Raw genomic sequence first — 4779 nt, forward strand, 5'->3', positions numbered from 1 at the left:
ACCAATAGGGCACGGCGAGCCTTGCTTTCTGAGCAGTCGAGCAGAGTTTTCACAGAACGATAGGTACGAGATATGAGGCGATAAGTGCTTGATTATAACACAGGTAGGACAGCTAGTGTTAGTAGAAGCAGTGATTATAATATCATCATTTTATACTACCGAGAATGCTCACTGGGAATTCAAAAAATATCAATCAATTTTTATGAACTGTTATGTTTGTTGGAAACAATCAGGAAGTGACGTACATATCGAATATAGGATGATTATTTATACTTACATAAGCTACGGATTCACACAGAAAGGTCACAGTCTGGTTAGAGTTACCTACACTGAAGTTTGCTGTTTACAGAATGTACATAATTCTCTGTCTCTGTTCACTGGTACAGTTTCTTTTTTGAGATAGGGATTTGGAATTTTTGCCTTATGGACCATTAGTATATACGTAATTACTACAGGAAATTGAAACTTGTTTAAGTGTGTCAATGACATTCTTGGCGAGCCCTCGCGCCCACGCTCAGAAAAACCGGCCACCTGGTGTATGAGAACGTGTTATAATATTAATAACCCAACTGTGCAGATTCATACACCTCCTCCCCCCCGCCACAACAACATACAACGATTGTTTAAGGTTCAGAATAATGTAAATGTTTTTAATATAATGACTGAGGTTTCAAGCAGAAATAATTTATTAATATTCACTTTTGTTCGTATAGCAAACTGGTTATTTTGTATTTTTTTTACAAAATTCATGAAGATAACGCGTTCTGTACGTTCGTTTCCTTTTGATTCATAAACATGTTTGTTCACTGTATTTTAAAATTACTTGTGTTTGTTTGGAATTAAGCACAAAGCTACACAATGGGCTATCTGTGCTCTGCCCACCACGAGTATCGAAACCCGGTTTCTAGCGTTGTAAGTCTGCAGATATATCTTTGTGTCACTGGGGGGCCAAACAAACAACTATAACTTTATAATATACAACAGGTGCGAATATTTGAAATAACTGAATTTCCGTTTCTTTTTTATTTTAAAACTTTTAAAACTTGCTTTTAAACTAGATGTAAATTCTATATTTTACAACATCTGGAAAAAATTGGCCAGTTTAGGGTTAGACTGTCTTATGTTATGCTCCTCAGGTTTTGTTTGTTTGTTTTGAATTAAGCACAAAGCTACATAATGGGCTCTTTGTGCTCTGCCCATCACAGGTAGCGAAACCCGGTTTCTAGCGTTGTTAGTCCGCAGACATACTGTTGTGCCACTGGGGGGCTAAATAACTTGTGTACTCCTTGTGGTAAAGTTCTACCAGAGGTACCCCAGAAAACATCATCTAATTGATTAGCTGCGATTAACCGTTTACAAATTTAGTGTTAGAATATTTTTCGCAGCTTTACATAATTTACTGTGTTCAAACAAATGGATCATAATTGCATTTAGTTTTGATTTTTTACTTATAACATTAAGCGATAATAGAGGGCTGTCAAGTAATTTTCTTTCGAAGCCTGTAGGAAGTTCATTTCACTTGTTATTTTGAAAACAATTACAAAACATATAAAATTAACGTTTGAAATTTCACTGGTATTTCAAGGCCAAGTATGGAAACTCAAACTTAACACATCCGAGTTGGTGATTTCTGTTAGGCCTAAATAAATCATATAACTAAATAGTGGTAATACGCTGTACTTAAATCACATTTTAAGTCAGTTGAAGCATCAAAACCCACTACATTAAACCGACTTGAACACCAACAAACTACTTGATAACCCCTTGATGCTTTTCTAAAGGATATCGCGCGCAAAATGTCGATTTCTGGAACTACATATTTAAGGACGAGAACACAAACATTAATAATATTGTATACAGAGGTCGGGGCTTAGACTGGTACAAGCCGGCACAACTTCCACGTCAAATACGTGTCGCGAGGTTTTCCTGACCTCGCCAGAGGGGAAGCATTCGCAGCGTGTGATTAGAAAATTCAACGAAAACACCTTCACTCCCGAGTGAAGTGAAAGTTTGAAATCGCTAGCTGGTCACATGCGTATTAATACATCGAACTGTCAGTAGCACTATGGTGAAGATTCGCCGAAAGTAACATCATATTAATAACCGTATGTCAAAGCAGCAGTAGCTTACGTATCCCACATAGATTAAGTACGAATGCCAATAAATAGTACTGTAATAAGGGCTCATAATCTGTTTAATTGTAAGACAGAGTTTAACACTACTACAAATTGAAATTAAGAGACAAACAGATGGAAAATATAAACAGGGTGGTTTAAACTTGTAAATTATTACATCCAGATTCAATAAGTTTTCAAACTTAAGAGAAATAAAACTCTTACGGCGTTCAGGGTAGAGCTAGTTACAAATGAAGAGCTATGATAGTACTACATCACGAAAAGGCTCGGGGCAGGTATTCAGCAGTTGCTTGCGCATATATTGTGTTTGGAAGGTCACTCAACCCTGACCGGTTGGGGCGCTTTTACTGGAAGCACGAAACACATGTATGTATAAGTGTTATCAAATACGCCCGTGTGTCTTCTTACGGAAAATACGCTCTCTACCGTGAGATACAAGGTTTTTTTAGATAGTTATTGTTAACCAGTTCCATAATCCCACTCACTTGAGATTTTAACAGGGTCCGTTATTGCAAAGTTTTTGAGAAACTAGTAGTCTGAAAAATGTTTAAATTAGAAAACTAAACATATGGAGAGAATGTTAGTATAGAGGTTTTATTCACGGATAACCTTGAAAGATCAATTGGCCCCTTGTTGTCCTTGTCTCATGTTATATTTAACCAATCGGGTCCTTCTTTGCGGTTTTCACTCGAAAGTTCCACTTGATATTGTTCGTTTGTTAATTTTCTGTAGAAATATTTTCTTAAAAACTTCAGCGATACAAGTCCTTTATCAAATAAAACTAGTTTATTCTTTCTCAATTCAAATTTGCAACACACTTAATTTCCACAGTCATTTTAACTTAAACACACGCTATAATTCTCAACGAACGATTCACGCATTTGACTCAATTGTCCGTCTATATCTTCAATCTCTCTGTCTGCTACCCAATTGTTGCCGTAACTTTATTTGCCGGCTTATATACTATAAGAACGCGAGTCTAGCAAACGCTAGGACGTTCGACAGGTTCCTCGATCTTTCTAGATACTCATTACGTGTTACCAGAGTCACGTGACTTCCGCTGTCGTAACAATATTAATGGTAGGATTTTAATTGACGAGATAGCTAGAGCGTTTACTTAAAAGCTGGATAATTATCGTGTATTTTTTTTCTCCATCGAAAATCCTCCATCCATTATGGCTGGAATGAACGATTCGTAGATGTTTTCGAAACATCTAAATTTCGGTTCTAAATTTTTAAAATCTACTAGGTGCAAAAATTATGAAGACAATGGTACCAAAGTCAGGTAAATACCTGAGATAGCAATGATAATTTTCCTACCCATAAACAGGGGTTGATCCAGGTGGGAAGAGGGGGGTATAAAGAGCCCAGAATCACACTCGCCTTTACCAATGCAAAAAAAAAAACAACAACAAAAAAATCGAAAGAAAACAATAAAAATTAAATTGAAATAAGGAAAAAATAAAAATGTAAGTAGTAGAAATATTATAGTCAATTGTTTTCTTGGATCGGTTACACTTGTATTCCTGTATAGAAAGGGAGTCCGGACCAACTACAATGCGTAAGATGTGGAAGATAACCATAAAGGACCTTTTCTTCCAAAATATTATAATCGACTTAAAACCCGCTAGAGATCTTTGTTTCTTGTTAAGCGCAAAGCTACACAATGGGCTATCTGTGCTGTGCCCACCACGAGTATCGAAGCCCTGAGACTTACCAATGAGCCACTGGGTGAGAGGCAGAAGTTCTTGAAGAAGCCCTTTGCATCAGTAAGCCCATGAAACATTCCATACCTCTCTAGCCCATCAGTAAATAGCTCATGATTTGGGAGTTCACTTCAAGATCCTGATTCTAATAACAAGCTCTGCAAATACTGGTAAATATGTTTATGATAGTAGCAAGCAAAAAGTATTGATCATTCAAATCACTTATTGTTTATTTTGACTGACAAAAATCAGTAGAAAGTGTTAGAAATCTAATTTAAAAGATATTTCAAGGTTTAAAAAGTCTTCAGCTTTTCATAGGGAGGGGGAGGCCTCTCTTTCAGACTCTCCCACATACATTTTTGGACTCCCTTCTCTCCTTTTGAAAATTCTAGATCCGCCCCTGATAAAGGACTGAAGCTCAAAAAACAAGTTTGTTGTAGTGGGGGTGGTCCGAAGTTTGAAGAAGGGGTACAAATAATCAACGAGTTGACACAATCACGCGTTAGTAGATAATTTGGGTGGCTCTAGTATACAAAACTGGTTAATTTTCTCTACACTTTGATATCTATATGAGGGTCATATATAAAGCAGCCATATCACGAGTTCGAAGTAGGTTACAATGTTTTTTTCTTTTGTTATAAATTTATGTAAGTGACAACCCAACCAGATGACCTTTTCAGTGAAATAAATGTAAAACGTGGTTTTCTTCTCGAAAAAACAGAAAGATGATTTACACAGCTTATTAGATGAAATTTGTTTTATTTCAAATGACTAAAACATTATACAGAACATAAAAACATAGGTGTTACTCTGCAGTACATGTTGTGCTAAAAGGAGATCCAAGCATAAGGGACGTGCTCCAATGAAGTTATATCAAGTTGGTGCACCAATGAAAAGAGTAGCCGTTGACATTGCTGATCCATTGCCCCGAACTCGTG

Source organism: Limulus polyphemus, unplaced genomic scaffold (assembly GCF_000517525.1).
Source record: "Limulus polyphemus unplaced genomic scaffold, Limulus_polyphemus-2.1.2 Scaffold481, whole genome shotgun sequence".
Lineage (NCBI taxonomy): Eukaryota > Metazoa > Arthropoda > Merostomata > Xiphosura > Limulidae > Limulus > Limulus polyphemus.